The sequence below is a fragment of the Antechinus flavipes genome, chromosome 3 (genome assembly GCF_016432865.1).
Source record: "Antechinus flavipes isolate AdamAnt ecotype Samford, QLD, Australia chromosome 3, AdamAnt_v2, whole genome shotgun sequence".
In the NCBI taxonomy this organism is placed as follows: Eukaryota; Metazoa; Chordata; class Mammalia; order Dasyuromorphia; family Dasyuridae; genus Antechinus; species Antechinus flavipes.
Window position 1 is genome coordinate 149,704,585 of NC_067400.1, and position 19,187 is coordinate 149,723,771.

General features: G+C 34.2%; 1 protein-coding gene across 1 annotated transcript in view; it reads left to right on the forward strand.

Annotated features, from left to right (window-relative positions):
- The window catches only part of HS6ST3 (heparan sulfate 6-O-sulfotransferase 3), a 767,323-nt gene that overhangs the window by 389,666 nt on the left and 358,470 nt on the right, over positions 1 to 19,187 (forward strand). The gene's annotated exons all lie outside the window — the stretch shown is intronic.

A 19,187-nucleotide genomic window follows, 5' to 3' on the forward strand; every position in this document is an offset into this window, starting at 1 on the left:
TTTGATTTTCAGAATTTCCATTTTGGTGTTTAATTGTGGATTTTTAATTTATTCTTTTTCTTTTTTTTTTTTTTGGTTGTATGCCCCCCTTTTCAGGTCAGCCCCTCTTTTTTACTTATGCATAAATGCAGAGTTATAAAATTTCCCTATTACTGCTTTGGCTATACTCCACAAATTTTGGTATACTGTCTCATTATTTTTCTCTTTAATGAAATTAATTATTTTTTAATGTTTTGTTCTTTGACCCATTCATTTTTTAAAATTATGTTATATAGTTTCCAATTAATTTTAACCTATGATTCCATTGCCCTTTTTAAAATATAATTTTTAACACATTCTGGCTTGAAAAATGATACATTGAATATTTTTGTTTTTCTACATTTGTTTATAAGGTTTTTCTGCCCCGATACATGATCAACCCTTTTGAAGGTCACCAATCTGGATCCTATCCCTAAAGTAAAAGTTGTAATGAAGTTAAAATAAATTATCTGAATTCAAAGAAAAGTTGAACTAAATTATCCCCAAAACATTAAAGGGACAAATATATAGAGTATGGTGACTTTTTTAACAACTAAATTTTGTTGATTAAAAACAAGTATGTGTTGATCAATTTACTTTTTGCTTAAGTAGAAGCTGAGCAACAGGCACTGCAGAGACAAAGATATATGTGGATCCTAACCAGATTTGAAAATTCTGTTTTTGTCCGTGGGAAAAATTATACTCTCTGTATAGTGATGTAATTTTTGAACCTTTCCTGGAATGAATGCAATCTGATTGATATTCCAAATAAAATCCTTGTACCATAAAAAGTATAATTTTATTGTACCATTGCATAATACACACACACACACAGACATGTACATGTATGACACATGTGTCATGTGTGCATAGGCAAGCATATATGGTGCATACACATATGTGGATGTGGCTGTACATGTATGTATACATGTACATATATACATATATGTGTTTATATATGTATGTATACCTTGTGTGGGACAGGTTGGGTGCAAGACCCCCTTCCCAATTAACTAATCAGAGACATCATCAGGTGTTAGGATTCTTACAAGGTACTAAGACAGTGGGATAGATAGAGACAATAATTATTTAATTTAGCATGGTTCAGTATGATTGATCTGATCCTACAAGGAGATGTTATGGGCCAGAACTTGAAACAAGGTACTAAGTGGAATTGAGGAGACAGTGGTTAAATCTAATTTAGCATTGATTTAATCCTACAACAAATAATGGTTTCCTAGTGATATAATGATTGATGTATATTCAGTGTACAACATATAAGCAAGAAGCTTTCAGGGCCAGGAGGACAAGCCCACTCTCCGAGGCAGAGACAGATTCATTCCATTTTTCACCTTTGTGCTGGCTGGAGGCTAAAGTACAAACCTTTGGATTCGGAGACGTTCGGAGGGAGCTAGAGACAGAAGCTGGTAGAGGCAAAGGATTAGAAACCAAGATCCAGAAGGCCTCCAAAAAACTAGCTTAGCCCCAAGTGAAGGAGATAGGATTTTGAAGGAGACAATAAAGGATTTGGACTTTGACTCCTGGCTGCATTTCGGGTGATTACACAGAACTGAAAGGAAGGCTGCCTCCAGAAGCCTCGCAAGAAACTTGCTCACAGAGAACATTACAATTTAGAGAAGAACATTATAATTAGATACAAAGAGAAAGCATTTATTTAATTCCTGCAGGGAGAGGCCCAGAAACACCTGGGAGCCATCCTAACTCTGCCATGTGCTCCTGGAACCTGGACAGCTTCTGGCTTGTTCGGGATTTAAAAGCAAAAGACTTGCGTTTTCTCATTGGATAGACTAAAAGGACATAACCATGCTTGATCAATGGTCAGCATTGCCTCCTCTCACATCCTGCAACTTCCTGTATCTCAGGATTCAAAGTTCATCCTTTCAGAGATCAAATGACCTCTCCAGGATCCCAGTTCTGGTGACTCAATACTGAGAAATACTTCCTCCAATCAGTCCCATTTAACACACACACACACACACACACACACACACACACACACACACTCTATGTATTTCATGTATGTATTTCAAATTAAACCTTAGTGTACTTGACTTTGGCCCTTCAAGTAGTTTAGCTTTCTGTCTCTAATCCTATTTTTGGAGATCAGTAGGGAAGTGAGAGAAATAACACTTAAAGAAATGCTATTGCCCCCATCCTAAATTAATATTACATTTACTGACAAAGACAAAAGGGGCAATAATAATCATCTGGATTCTTGCCAAATATTGGTCATTATTATTAACTGTTAGGTGAAATGCTTTAACTGATCTTTTTTTAATCAGCTTTGTTATATTTTTCTTTATTATCTTCAAAAATATTTTTCTTCCTCCTTACTTAATCTAGTTTAATTAAAAGGAAATTGGATTTTCTGGATCCTGATTCTTTTTGAAACTCAGATTCTTAATCTGAATGATGAAGATAATGATATTTGTTCTTCCTGCCTTAGAAGATTGTTTTGCAGATCAAATAAGATAAGCCACATGAAACATTTTAAAGCATCATATAAATATAAGGTAGAATAAATGATACAGGGAAAAGAATACCGAATCTTTTATAAAACTGGGTTTTGATCCTCACTTGATCTCTGTAAATCCCTATTTCTTCTGCTAAGAAATGTTAGAATTAGACTATATAATATCTAAAGTGTCTTATACAGTAATCTTATTTTCCCTTTTCTCCTCTTTCTACTTCCTTCCTCTTACTCCACTTACTCTTTGGATACAGAGTGATTAGCTAAAGAGAAGTAGGGATTCTCTTTTAGATCGTCTCCACCTCAAATAAGTAGTTCCTTGCTCTGCAATTTGGGTCCTGAATTTCTCAACTGTCAACGCCATTGACCTGACCCTCAGGAAAATGAGCTTCATTATTTTAAATCTGTGGGATGGAATAATGAAAACTGAAAAAAAAATGCATGAGTAACCAACTTGCATACTAAAGACATTCTCTTCCAAATCAATTGGTTCATTTTGTATCCAAGTTTTAATTGTCCCCTCACTCTGTTTGAAGGAGTTATTGACATATATATATCAATGAAATCTCTGGCCCCACTGAAACACTCACTTTTCTAAAAACAAAACCAAAAAAACAAAACACATTATCTTTTTAAAATTAATATTATTTTCCAAGAACTCATCTTTCTCTAAGTAGAAGTGTTCACCTATAATAAAGAAATATTATTTAAAAAATGCTATTCCTGACAATGCATGTGTACCACTCCATGACCTTAATTTCCATCTTTGCAGATAATATGGTTTTTATTACTATTACACTGAAGTAATGGTCATTACACTGATCATTTTTGAAATCTTCATCATTGACATCATCATAGCATTTATATAATGCATTAAGACTTGCAAAACAGTTTTGCATATATTATCTTCTTTGATCCTTACAACAGTGCTTTAGGGTAAATGCTATTATTGTCTCTATTTGCCTTTTCTAGGATCAAATAGATAATAAATGTCTGCAGGAGGATCTAAATTCAATTGTTCCAGACTCCAACTCCAGCATTCAGTCCATTGAGTGACTTAGCTGCCAATATTGTTTTTCTTTATATTGCTGTACTTATCACATAAATTGTGTCCTGGTTCTATTTACTTCACATGCATTAATTCATATAAATCTTCTTGAGTTTCTCACAATTTTTCACATTCTTCATATTTTCTTCTTATTCCATTTCATTCCTATACCAAAATTTATTTAGCTATTCATAAGTCAAATATTATCTACTTTCCTTTCAATTATTTGCCTCTTCAGTGTGTAGATATATATCTATACCTCTCTGTCTCTTTCTCTGTCTCTGCTTCTGTCTCTGTCTCTATCTCTCGCTTTCCTTATATATGTATGTGTATGTATGTATATATATATATACGTATATCTATCTATATCTATATCAATATCTATCTATACACATGCCTATATCTACATATATGCACACATATATAGTGAAGAGATAGAGATGAAATATAGCTATAGAGGAGCTTTACTTCTATCTTAACATTTAAAACAAACACTGGTATTACAGGGTTAAAAGGTAAATACAATTTATTAAATTTTCTAGTTTAAGAAATTGTTTTGGAATATAGTTAGAACACTGTAACGATGATTGAATGTGAGATACTTAATTACTCTGATCAAGAAAATGATGCAAGTCAGTCCTGACTGATGATGAAAAATACTATCCACCTCCAGAGAGGGAACTAATGAACTTTGAGTGCAAATTGAAGCTTTTTTTGCTTTCTTTATATTTCTTGCTTTTTTTTTTTTTTTGCTTTTTTCCCCAACATGGCTAATGTGGAAATGTTTTGCATGATTTTGAGTGTGTAATTGATATCATATTGCTTTCCTTCTCAATGAGTGGGGAAAGTACAGAAAGGAGAAGATTAGGAATGCAAATATTGTTAAATGAATATTTAAAAAAGAAAACAATAAAAACAAAAATGAACCTTACCAGTCATATATCAACATTAAATATACGTATATAGCAAAGGGATAGAAGAAGAGGAAGAGGAAGATGTGGGGAGCGGGGAGAGAGAGAGAATGAGAATAAATATAATTAATCCTAATCATTAAAGAAGATGAATTATGTGTTTTATCTTGGTACCTTAATGACCACTGGGCCTTTCCATGAGACAAAATTGAAGACTATTATATGTATTATCTCCCCCTATAAGCACATGGATTCTTTGAGAGCAGAGATTGTCTTATTTCTCTATTTGTATTCTTAGTGCTTAAGTACAATGCTTTGCAAATTGTTAAGACCTTAATAAATGCTTTTTCATTCATTTTATTTAATCAAAATTATTCATTGCAATTAATCTTAGTTCAGTTGCTTTTCAGCATGGTTTCTTTTAAGCCATTGTAGCCATTCCTTTTATATGCTCTATATCACTCTGACAAGATCCACGGTTTTCTGAATTCCTCATTGTCACTATTTCTTATGGTGTATAATTTCCTATTACATTCATATACCATATTTTGCTTAGCTGTTTCACCATGGATACAATGTTTCTAGTGGTTTGGTACCAAAAAGAATTATTCAGTAAATATTTCATTATATACAGGACTTTTCTTTCAGTCATTGACTACTTTGGGACAGTCAAATAGAAGCATCTCTAGGTCATGAGATAAGAATAAGTAAGGTATTAGCAAATGATAGCATCTTTTAGATCAACAATTTTTTTTTACTTTTCATTTATAATTCTACATTGTTTTCTGGTTATGTGAGCCTTTTCAAAATTCCATTAGCAATATATTGGGGCATCATCCTCTGTCTTTAAGACTAAGTTGAAAATGGACTTAACTCCAGATTATGACTTTTTGTACTATCTTTGCTCAGTCTTCTCTCTTTGATATTTTCTCCAGCTTTTTCATTTCTTCCTTTTCCCTCTTACATATCAGTCAATACTAATTTTTCCTATTCCCTATTCTTTTATGTTCTTTCTAGATGATTTATTACTAATTTTATATATATATTTACAGTAATATCTCTTTGGATACTAATTATTCAATGTGTTACCACTCACAAGTAAAATATTTCAATTTTAACAGGAATCTGCTACAAATGCTTTCATAGGAATTTCAATTTCTATGGAAAGATTTTGGGAATGGATGGGTTGGCAGATATTTAGAGATTCTTCAAATTAGGCCCCATGGGTAATCGCTTATTCTACTTATAGATCTGCTTCTCTACCTGCTAAATGAGTGTCCCACCTATTTAGAATGTTAGACCTTGAGGAGGCAAAGATGCTGTTATATTTATATGCTATGTATCAACTTCTACATTTCAATGTTATGTGTTATGAATATTTATGCACAAAATGCACAAATGCAATTGGTTCATTGTTCACATTCAGTCTAGTTAGGAAAGGGGTTCACTCCTTTCGTTCAAAATAATTTTCACTGTGGTGGTTAATTTCCTATTCTAGAAATTTCTTGAACTTATTCGTTTTGATAATATACTATGGATTCTCTGTTCCTTTTCCCACTTGATGTTGAATTTTATTCAAGACATCATGCTAGATATATATCATTTTACTACCAAGGGGAAAAATGTAGCAATGACTCCGTGCCACCTTGAAGTATCTTTTATGAGTGATGAACCACAGTACAAGCAAATTAACTCAAACCTATGGGCAGAAGTCAGAATTTAATTGAATGAATAAAGTTGTAAGAAATAGAATGTTCTCTAAAACCTGAAGCTTTCTGTAAAAAGGGGAAATGCATTTAAGGAATGACTTTCTTTGGTAAATGATTCATTTAAAGCTTTGCCTGTTCTTTACCTTTCATTTTAAAAAATGATTTTGTTCCTTTTTGTCTCCTTTATTCTGCTGCTTCCTGCCACTGGCTGTGTGTGTGTGCTCCTCTGAACAATGACTTTTCACATATGACAGGTAAGAAGGAAGATTTTTGCTGACTCTTATTTTCTTCATTGCTCTGGTTATGTGGGTCTCTGAGCTTGGCACTGTAAATCACTTTAGAGATTTTCTAAAGTTTGCTTCATGCACTAAGAAGAATATATGGTTTTAAAACATGGAAATTGATACTCTTTGAATGGCCCCATTATAAACTCTTTAAATGATTGCCAAAGTACATTGTTATTTAGATCATAGGCCTTATTTGTATATACAACCTTTTCGGGAAAATAGTTTTGTCTTACATTATACATTGAATGAATTTCTGAAAAGTTCACTGCAAATCCAATCACTTTCTGTAAAGATTTAAATTATAATTTCAGGGGATGTTTTCTCTTCACTTCTGATTGATTTTCCTCTGGCAATATTCTGTTCATTTTGGAAAAGCAAAATTCCTGTTTTCCTTATCTCTTCATCTAAATAACGTTGACCTAATGCAAAAAGAGGGACTGGGAGCCCTGTTCTAATTTGTGTGTGTGTGTGTGTGTGTGTGTGTGTGTGTGTATGTGTATGTGAAATAATATTCTTATGAGAATAGAAATATTCTCTCCCTAGCCTATTTTATATGTGGATTCTAAATTGTTTTGTTTTCATGGGGTGAAGGGCAGGGTAGGTCAGATGTAATCAACAGCTCTGGTTTTTCATTTAGTTTGCATCCTTATATCCAGATCTTATATATACTTATGTTCCAAATTACCTATCTACATTTTTTTCATTTATTAAGAGAAAAAAGAAAAATATATTTCTGGGGAAAATTACAACAATTAAGAAAAATGGGGAGAGAGCATTGCAAGCCACATTTGAGAATGTACAACATAAGGCAATGTTGTCCAGAAGATAGAAGATTGGAGAAATAATTAAATGAAAACACTGCTTGTAAATGTTTCACCTAATTTTTAACAATTTAGTGGAACTTAGGTCACAAAGTATACCTCTTGTATAACTTTCATAGTATAACTTCTTCCATAATCAGAGTTCCCTATTCTCATGACTATTCTTGTTATCATCATGATTATTGCTGCTGATATTGTTATATAAGAAACAAAATAAGGAATCAAAGCAATACCACCTTTTTTCTTTTGTTCATCAAGAGAATACAAATTAGAAAATTTCATGTTCTAAAATGTCAATAGTCAACAATGACTGTCACATTTATAATGTATTGAAGGTTTTCAAAGCTTTAGAGATACATTAATTTGATCTTCCAAATAACCATGTAAAATAACCATGTTAAAAAACCCAAGTATCATTACCCCCAATTTTTTTTAACAGTTTAAGAAACTAAACCTCATGCAGGTTGGGATCCATGGTTACATAGCTAGTGTCTGGACAACATTTAACTCTGACTCTGTCATGACTCTAAGCATATATCATATGCAATGTGCTATATACTAGGCAGTAGAGAATAGATACAAAAACTATATAGCTTTCCCTCAAGAAACATTTGTATTTATTTATATATGCATGTATTTATGTGGTAACATACAGATATCCATGTACCTCAAAAATTAATGGAACAATTAGTAGCTAAAATGAACTCATAGTATTGTTTGAGATACACTATTTGAATAAATCTCAACATGTTTGTATATTTTAGCCCTTTTAGAAAGAATTGGTTGATTAAACCAAATGAGCATTAAACTTAAAGATATATAACCTATGTTCTTCTTGGGCCATAGTGTTCCCAAAAAATGAATGTGAATTAAATACATAATTAATGGATATATTTGTATATCTGACAGTCACAAACTGATTTCAGCCTAGTTAAAACAACAACAAAACAAGGCATGTCTTTTTTTTTTTTGCCTGCAGTGCCACAGAAAAGTTATATTTCATAGAGACCTCATATGAAGCTTGCACAGTAACATCACTCTATGAAATAGAACTTCTCTCCAGAGTACATGTGTCACACAGAATGCTGAGCCATTAACTATAGTTCTTTTTACTGCCTTTACAGAAGAGGAGATAGTTCTATTAATGACTTAAAATTAGGCATCTCTGTCACCATAGCTATCTGTGGGACTCTAAACCATTAGTATGGTTTGCCACTGGCTATCATATGACTAGTTTGATTTTAGCACATCTGGAAAGCTTGAGTGGACAGGCCATGATAACTTATGCTGAAGGCTACTCTCATGCTTTTACTCTCATTTCTTTTGAACATATAAACATGGTTGGGTGATAGTTTTTAAGTTATATTTGAAGTTATATTTGAGTTATATTTGCCTTCATGGGTGGTCATTTTTATAGGTAAAGCAATTTTATAATGGGGTTCTCATGTCTTAAAAAAAAACCTTTTGGGATATGGTCTAAGACACAGTGTAAAATGAAACTAGATTATTAGGTTATTCATTTGAACTTAAGGATTTTCCAAATTGTCTTTCACTAAGTAAATTTTTGAAGGGAAAAAAAAAACACCACTAGACATTGTTTCTGAGCCATATGAATTCCATCTGCTGTCTTTTGTACATATGCTATGGATAATGTCCTAGAATTAGTGAAGCATAGTTTAAAGAGATCAAGGACAAAGTACCATATTTCAGCTAAAAGAAAGTTGATGAGAAAGGAGAAAGAATCCTTGCCATTCTATAAGGAAGGGTATTTTTATGATAATAGCTTGATTTAAAAAAAAAAGTAATATAAATGTTATTCTTAATTTTTATATTTCATAGATTTAGAGCTAGAGGAGACCTCAGAGGTCATTTAGTTCAACTCTTTTCTTTTACATAAAAGGTAACTGTGGCCAGAAAAATTATGTAAAATCACTTGCCTTCAGGCAGGTTTCAAGCAGCAGATAAAGGAACTGAACCCCCTCTATACTGATGGTTTGGGATCCACATTGTAGTTAAGTTAGTGTGGAGCACATGGTATCTATTTCAACTTCAAAAAATATTCATTAAACATACCAGTGTAGAGTGAGAGAGGGAAGGAGGGAGGAAGAAAGAAAGAAAGGGAGGAGGGAAAGCCTTATAATTTTTATTTTTAAAAAATTGTGAAAACTGTTGCCCACTTTTGTTCTCTCTTCATTTTCTCTCCCATTTCCCCTATCATTTGGTACCAGACCCATTTAACTTGGATTTATCTCTCTACCTCTTTGCCAGTTTGGCTTGGCCCCCTCCATCTGTTCTTTATGTAACCTTTTAGAATCAACTTATTTATTAATAAGGATTTTTGTTTTTAAAAAATTGTCATTTGCAATTCTTTATGCCTCATTTAAATCTGGCAAGTCAAAATAATCAGCCTCCTGAAACCACTGGTCTTCTTTGAGGACAAAGGACAAACAAAAATCTACCCCCAAGGGATGAAAAAGTCTCAATTACTTATAAGTTTAAATGCTTTTTCATTAAGAAAAATGATTTAATTTCCCTGAAAGAAAATATCTAGAGCATATTTTTAAAACTCTTAGCTGGAAGGAGATAAGGGAAATCACAGGAGAATGACAAGAGAAAGTTGTTGTTTTGACGATTCTTTCCTCTGCTGAATTCTTTAATCTCAAGTAAGCAGTGGCAAAAGGTCAGTTAAAATTACTGACAGCATGATGCCATCATAGTGTTTTTTTGGGGGTTTTTTGGCTTATACAGTAGCTTAATGAAAATCTCAATCTCATTCCAACAAGGGAGAGGTGAGGGGAAATGGGAATAGAGCAGTGTAATTGATGTGGTTTCATAAAACTCTGCATCTATGGGGTCATGAGATGATTGCATTTTTGTTATTTCTGAAACCTCATTTTCTGTCCCTCCTTCCCTGATTTGTGATTAGGGCAGGGGCTTTGGGAAGTTGAATGTTGTGATTCCAGGAATACTAAACCATTGCCCTCAGAGAGTCAAAGGTAAATTCATATCTCATATAGGAATGTGATGAATTTTTCACAGCATGAACCAACATGTTGTTTTTGTATTTAAGGGAAATAGTCAAAGACTACTGAAGAGATATGCTGTTTGTAAACATTAGAATGTATACTGCTTGAGGACAAGAGCTCTTTTTGCCTTTCTTTATATCCCTATCACTTACTTTTGTTCCTGGCTCATAGTAAGTGTTTAATGAATGCTTACTGACTGATTGTGCAGACAGAATTCATAGAAATAGTCATGTTGCTCAGCTCAGAGACATTCATATAGTTACAAATTTTGGTTTTCCTTTAGTTATATTGAATACTGAGTATGTGTGTGCATCGTGGTGGTGAAAGGCTGGGTGAATAATGTAGAGGAAGGTCTGGTATACAGGGAGAAACTAAATTTCTTTGTATATGTCTATTTATTCCTTGAATACAAACACACACACACGTGTGTTAATGACCACCCAGCCTCAGTCACTAAATACAGATATACACATGACCAGTTAATGATTATCAAGGATCAATAGCTCAATAGATTATGCCAAAGTTGACAATTCTATTTTTAATTTATTGTATTTAATTTAATTTATTATTTTAATTTATTTGCTTAGTTGAAGATTCTTATCTTCATTAAAGTCCTCAAGATGGCAAAATAATTATGTGTCCTTTAAAAGTACAATGTACTTAAATTCTAGTGCATAGGATATCTATTCCATTCAGTTTAGCATTGGGAGCAAGAACCAATATTTATATTGGAGGGAGTCAGAACAGACAATTTCTGATATCCTATAGACTGGTGTTACCTGGTACAGGCCTCCCTAACTCCTTCTATCCTTCATTCCTGTATCCTTCCCTCCTATCTCCTTCTTCTTCCTTCCTTCCCTTCCTTCCTTCCTTCCCTTCCTTCCTTCCCTTCCTTCCTCCTTCCTTCCTTCCTTCCCTTCCTTCTCTCCCTTCCTTCCTACCCTTCCTTCCTTCCCTTCCTTCCTTCCCTTCCTTCCTTCCCTTCCTTCCTTCCTTCCCTTCCTTCCTTCCCTTCCTTCCTTCCCTTCCTTCCTTCCTTCCTTCCTTCCCTTCCTTCCCCTTCCTTCCTTCCCTCCTTCCTCCCTTCCTTCCCTTCCTTCCTTCCCTTCCTTCCTTCCCTTCCTTCCTTCCCTTCCTTCCTTCCCTTCCTTCCTTCCCTTCCTCCTTCCTTCCTTCCTTCCTTCCTTCCTTCCCTTCCTTCCTTCCTTCCCTTCCTTCCTTCCTTCCCTTCCTTCCTTCCTTCCTTCCTTCCTTCCCTTCCTTCCTTCCCTTCCTTTCCTTCCTTCCTTCCTTCCCTTCCTTCCTTCCTTCCTTCCCTTCCTTCCTTCCTTCCTTCCTTCCTTCCTTCCTTCCTTCCTTCCTTCCTTCCTTCCTTCCCTCCTTCCTTCCCTTCCTTCCTTCCCTTCCTTCCTTCCTTCCTTCCTTCCTTCCTTCCTTCCTTCCTTCCCTTCCTTCCTTCCCTCCTTCCTTCCCTTCCTTCCTTCCCTTCCTTCCTCCTTCCTTCCTTCCCTTCCTTCCTTCCCTTCCTTCCCTTCCTCCTTCCTTCCTTCCTTCCTTCCTTCCCTTCCTTCCTTCCTCCTTCCCTTCCTTCCTTCCCTTCCTTCCCTCCTTCCTTCCCTTCCTTCCTCCCTTCCTTCTTCCTTCCTTCCTTCCCTTCCTCCTTCCCTTCCTTCCTTCCTTCTTCCTTCCCTTCCTTCCTTCCCTTCCTTCTCTCTCCCTTCCTTCCTTCCCTTCCTTCCTTCCTTCCCTTCCTTCCTTCCTTCCTTCCTTCCTTCCTCCTTCCTTCCCTCCTTCCTTCCTTCCTTCCCTTCCTTCCTTCCTTCCCTTCCTTCCCTTCCTTCCCTTCCTTCCTTCCTTCCTTCCTTCCTTCCTTCCTTCCTTCCTTCCTTCCCTTCCTTCCTTCCCTTCCTTCCCTTCCCTCCTTCCTTCCCTTCCTTCCTTCCTTCCCTCCCTTCCTTCCCTTCCTTCCTTCCCTTCCTTCCTTCCCTCCTTCCCTCTCTCCCTTCCTTCCTTCCCTTCCTTCTCCCTTCCTTCCTTCCTTCCCTCCTTCCCTCTCCTTCCTTCCTTCCCTTCCTTCTCTCTCCCTTCCTTCCTTCCTTTCTTCTCTCCCTTCCTTCCTCTCCCTTCCTTCCTTCCCTTCCTTCCCTCCCTTCCTTCCTTCCCTTCCTTCCTTCCTTCCTTCCTTCCTTCCTTCCTTCCTTCCTTCCTTCCTTCCTTCCTTCCTTCCTTCTTCCTTCCTTCCTTCCTTCCTTCCCTTCCTTCCTTCCTTCCTTCCTTTCTTCCTTCCTTCCTTCCTTCCTTTCTTCCGTTCTTCTTATCATTAGAAATGTTTTAAAATCAGAAATCAGTTTCCAAAGATATAGATATATGTGTGTGTGTGTGTGTGTGTGTGTATCTGTGTGTGTAGCTGATAAAATACATAGAAAGTATTCAAGGATGAAAACATAGGGGAAAAACCACTATAGCTTTTCAAAGTGAAAAAGATTGCTATCAAACATTACAAGTTAAATTCAACCAAGTACCCAAGGAATAGGTCTCCTGGCTGACAATTATTGTTTAGGAAATAGTTTTCCATTAACCTTCCCTCTTGGACAAAATCTCCCAAAAAAACAACCCTCTGATTCACTGTCCCAAATCTAAATACTAATATTTGCTATACTTTTCTATGAAGGTGTAAATCACAGCCTACCCTAACATGATGGAAAGCATTCCGAAACTTTCTAAATGCTCTCCCAAGTGACTGAAAATATCTTTAATGTGTAACACATTTATCTTTTGTAACTGCCATGTTACATCCTATGTAATTACATGGGACAATTCCCAGAAGTTTAGCAGTCTGCAATTTAAATCCATCAAAAGCATGTGAAAAATGTGAATAAGAAAGCTCCTGGAAAGGAGCATTATTAAGGAGAACAAGTACATTTTATAAGTGAAACTTCAAAAGAATTATTAGACACACATGTATACACACATGTACAAACACCCATACACAGTACTATCTGTAATGCTTTTTAAAATAATGCTTCTTAATTTGATTAATAGTGTCTGAGAATTCCCAATAGTCTATCCCAGATATTAACTAGCATTGAATTTAGTGAAGAAGGTGGTTTGGGGTTGAATTGTATATATTATGATGTCTGTATAATAATGTTTCTGTTGTTAAGGTTAATTGCATGATCCTTAAGATCAAGATGCCAGTCTCAGAACTTTTATACACTTCTTCAGTCTTACATCCTGTCATAAAACCTAAGATAGTGCTAGGCACACAGTGTTTAGGACTTGTTTATATAAACACCTGTTTAATTAAGTTCAATTTAATTAATTTGCATTTGGAAGTGATTTCTTTTGGTATTGATTGTACTTAAGTCATATTAAAAGTAAAGGCATATTAATAAAATATATTTTTATTAATCCAATTTAGACATTTTAAAAACAATATTTTGATGCCCTTATTTGGGCAATGTCCTTATAATTCCATGTAAATACCTAAATATATCAATAGATTTGTGATGTCATTGAAGTGATTATTCAATTCAATTATTCTCATGTTTTGTTATTCTGTGTAATTTCTTTGAATGTCTTCCACAACTCTTCCATTCTTCCCTTTGTAAGAAGGTTTGTTTCCATGTCATTTAATGGTCCACAGGTACCAGTGCTGAACTTGAACAGAACCCATTATTGTAGGTACATTATTAGCCACCTCTTCGTTTTCTTTACTTGCTCTGCTACTATGGGATTTTGGCTGAATTTCTTATTTTCTTTCGTCTCCATTTATCTCCCCATAATAAAGAGCTAAGTTATGTAATAATTTTAGAAGCTGCACCTAATTGACACAGTGGAGAGTGTGTGTTGGTCCTGATGTCAAGAAGATCTGTTCATTTCTTTCCTTCCTTTTATGACATTGGAATAATAGATGTTTGAAAATGCTTCAAGATTTGTAATTTCAAACTATTTTTTAGTTGATAATAACAATGATCATAGAAACTTACATTTGTAATGGAATTTTCTTCCTCAAAGTAAGAAGCACTTTGATATTTATTCTTTCCTTTTTCCTCACAAAACCTTGATTAGGTAAAAAAGATGAAAACATCAGTATCCTTATTTTTCAGTCTCTGAGCACTATCCCTATTCCAGATAGTGGAAAGAACAAGGAGGAATCTCAAAAGTCAAAAATGGGACTACTGAGACCAGTCTGGGATTGGTTCTCAACAATAACCTATAATCACACAAACTCATTCAGAAATCTCAGTTTTGAGCAGGAAATGATTTACATCAAGATGATAGGACAGCGAATACAATGACCTCTATACTATAGGAAAAAAAATCCATATTCTGCAGTAACTAGAAAGAGATAATTGAAATATTTGGGGTGATGTGGTAGAGAAAGATCAGATCACAAGAATTAATAAATTCTCTAACATTAGTTAAAAATAGCCTTATGTTAACTACAGAGAGGGACACAAAATGATATCGTGCTGCTCTACACCAGTTTTACTGAGAGTAACTGAGTGGTTATCTTAGTTTAAGCTGAACATATGCTCTCTATATTCCACTGTGGGCCTTTGCTGTAGAATCTTGTGGGGCTTACCTGTTGTCAGCTCCAAAGAATTATAGCTGCTTAGTAGCAGAAAGAAAAATGAAGCACAAAGAAGAAGATATCTTGATTTTAGAAATATTTTTCTGATTTTAAAATTACATTAAAAAGTCTTAGTGATTAATAAATGTTATAAGACTCACACTCATCCTTGCCCCATTCTGAAGATCATCCTATTCTCATACTTCTAAAGGACATTTTCTTCTAAAATCTGAGTAGCGTAATTCAGTAAACACTTTGTTTCAGATGAGTGGTACACAGCTTGCTCTGAAAATAGCTTCTCATCACTATTCTTCCATGATATGTTTAGGCTATATAAGGAAAGACTTAGATTCCAGATTTTTTTGTACAGCCCTTTTGAATCAAGAGCTGAAGCATAGACTGATTTATCACTTATTCTGTCTTATACCCCTTAATAAATCTTTCCCTTTGATACTCTTACTAAAATTCCTAATTTTTGTCTCTTTCTTTCTTCTTTCTCTTTGTCTGTCTCTGTTTCTAATAATAACCATCTCATGAACTGCCAAACACCCAACAGAAATACTCTCAGTGACCTAAACTTTTGAAGTTTACTCTCACAGGCCTTATTCCTTTCACCAAATCAAGGTCAATTTTCAACCACACAATAATGAACTGAAGATATCCCTCAAATCCTTAAATGGATCCAAAGGAAAACTAGAATCTGTGTCATGTAATCTTGGTCCCAGAGCTTTCCATCTTATACCCATCTTTCTAGAATCTTAGTGGAGAGATAGCTTGGAAAAGTTGTATATAGAAATTGTGTATATCATTATTTCCTTTTAGGAATCTGGAATGAGACTTCCTTTTTTGGTTTGTTATTTATTCCAACACTGAGATCAGTTCTTCCTTTTAGATGATGATCCTTGCTTTGAATGAAATCGATGAACACAGATGTCCATGTAGTTTTTATCCCTCTGTATCACTCATTGATTAAACTGTCATAGTCACCCAGGTTTGTAACAGTTGTGAGGTAGATACAGATGTCCTTATGCTAATCTACCACTTATCCATATGCTAGTTTTATGCCTTTCAGATGACTCCCACCTGTGGCACTGTGTAACTGAAAACCAATCACTTGTCTCCTGAGAGTATAACAACTTGTGCTGCTGAAATGGAAATTGACAGGTGGTGTTAACTGTAGCTGCACCTGATTGTCTAAATTATTTTGTGTAATTGTTAAAACCTCACTAACACCTAATGGAATGAACATATTATTATTCCCTATACTGATGGGTCTAGGAAGTCAGAATAAATATTGTGTGCCAGGATTTAAAGATGTTTAAAGCTGTCAGTTCTTTGACAATGGGAAAAATTAATTTGAATTGCTGATAAGGGAAAAATATACAGTCCAAATTAAATTTAATAGATGGAAGAGTACATAGAGATATATATTTGCACTTAACATTTCCATGGGGGAATATGTCAGACCTCATTTAACTCAAATAACCAAAGATATCAAGAACTACTGGATTGAGGCTTTTGCCTGAGAATTGTTGAACGTGTCAAGTTGGTGCATAAGTCATGTGCAATATTTGGGCTAACCTTACACTTTAATGTAAAAGATAATGATGTGTGTCACAAGCAGAATATAGAGTGGGTGTCAGTGATATATGGCATGTTTTCCATTTACTATTCCTTACAAATCTGCCACTATTCTCATGGTTGATAAAATAGTGACTGACCTTAACAAGGTCTTTTTGTCTTTCAGTGGGACCAAATATTTTTATTTAATGGCTAGGAAAAACAAAAGACAAGAGTATTCCAATAAAACTTTGTTCTTTTGGATACTAATCAGAGTAACATTTCAAACTTACCTTAATTTTTATAACAATGCTGAGAAGCAAGACTTCTAGATATAATTTCAAAACACTTTCCATATATGTGCTATGTAATTTTTAATATACAAATGCTCAAAATTGAGTTATATATTTACACGTAATATATTTCCACATTTATATAATTCAGAAATATAAAAAATATATATTTATATAAATTATATGAATATTTTTCTATTTTTCTCAATTGTACAGGATGAATAATACTTATATTCATATTGCATTAAGAAGGTTTTGAGAGATTAAAATGTCTAGCTGAATCTAATAAGAGAGAATCTAACTGAGATAATTTAAAACTTTTATTATCTTGGTTAAAAAAAGGAACTTTACAAATTTAGGATCTGAGATATGAGGACAGATAGCAGTTTGCCTAAGAAAATCTATGGTTTTAGTAAAGGTGAAGATTGATGTGATTCAGCACTGTAGTATGACAGTTTGAAAATTAATAGATGTTTGTACTATATTGCAAGAGGCATAATGTCCAGAACAAGATAGGTTATAGTCTTGTATTATTTTTCTATGTTAAGGTCTTATCTAGAGTGTTGTGGTAAGTTCATGACATTACATTTTAGGAAATACATGGACAAAGCTTAAAAGAATCCACAGACAGATCAAACTTGTGAACCATTATGGAGTCCCAAATCAGATTGTCTGGACCAGATTAAAATAAAATTGGGAAATGTTTAATAAAATAAATAATATGCAGTGTAACATAGATATTGTTAATTTATGATTTTCTAAGTCATTACTTGGTAGCTGACATTCATTTCTATTTTAGTTTGATACCACTGATCTAGAGGATAGCTCCCAAGATGGTGAAAGGTATTGAGATTTTTACATCTGAGGATTCTCTGGATATATTTAACATGGAGAAGAAAGTATATTGGGTGGAGAGCATATATCTAATTTTGGAAATATTTCACAGCCCTACCTATAGTTTTGAAATCCTTTCCTTCCCCTTTACCTTATTGGGGAAACTTACTTCATCCATCAGCTTTACTTCCTCATGTAATTTTAGCCTCTTCAACTTTATGAAAATATCTCCTCCATTAAATATATGTTCATGCCTCCATTAGCTTGCAAAATATCTTCCCTGAAGTTTGTCTTTATCTTTCCTCCACAAATGATGATCAGGTTTCTTTCCTTTCCTTGCTGCCAAACTTATGGGAAAAGTAGTCTACAATCCTTATCTCCAATTCTTAATCACTTATACTTTTACATTTTTTAATCTGATTCTTCCCCTAACCATTCTAACAATATTATTCTCTTCATGCTAGCTTTATCACCACCAAATTCTTTATTACTTACAAAACATTTGATATAATTAATCATATATTTTAAAACATTTTTTGATGGCTTATGTGACACCAGAACCTATAAGTTATCCTCCTACCTTTCCAACTGCCAATCCCCTTTTTCATTTGCAAGTTCATTATTCTCTTTTTGAACCTTATATTTGTATTTGCCCATGGTTTTATCCATGATTCTTTCATCTTTCTCTTGTAGAGTGTCTCTATTTATGAACTCATTAATTTGCATGTATTCAAATATCACTTCTTGTGTAGATGGTTCCCAAAGCTAATAATTTTTCCCACATCCTCTCTCCATACTCACATATTCAGCTATCTCCTGCATATCTCTAATTTAACATGTTGAGTTGTAAATTGTGAATCTTACTAGAATAATACAGGGGAGGGAAAAACACTGAATTTTGAGTTAGAAGACAAGACATGGAAATTCAATTCTTGACACAAAAAATATGACATTATTTATTTAAATTTCTGAGCCTTAGATGTATAATTTATAACAATAATGATTATACTATTTTATAATTTGTACAGAAAGTTCTTTATATATCTTAAGTATTCACAGGGGCCTGGGAAGTCATCTGTTTGGGAATCCCCTCCAATAAGTTATGTCTCCCATTTCTGTGTGATTCTTTTCTGTGATCTGCTATAAATTTGCCACAGAAAGTTCATTCAATGAAACAAAGGAAGCTTCCTTGCTTTCTCTTGGTATCACGAAGCTACCTGTGGAATTCTGGCTGTTACTTGTCATTTCTTATCTAGTGCCATTTGATTAATATATTCATTTAGAAAATATTTTATTTTTGTTTTTCTATGGTATTTCCTGTTGTTCATAAGTCATAACCTACTCACACCTACTGTATGTCTTTATATTGTCTTATGTATGAAAATCATTTTCAGAAGTTATAGCATTCTATATCTTGTACCAATATAATTGTGCTGGGAAATATATTACTATTTTAAAAATGGGTCTATCCTTTCATGGAAAGCTTAAGGTCAACAGAAGTGTTTTGCAGTTACCCCAAAGCAATTCTTCATGCTCTCTTCCTGTTTAACTCAGGGTCCAATTAATTGCTTTTAAATGCAAAAAGTAAAATAGAAAGAATACCCAACTTTTGA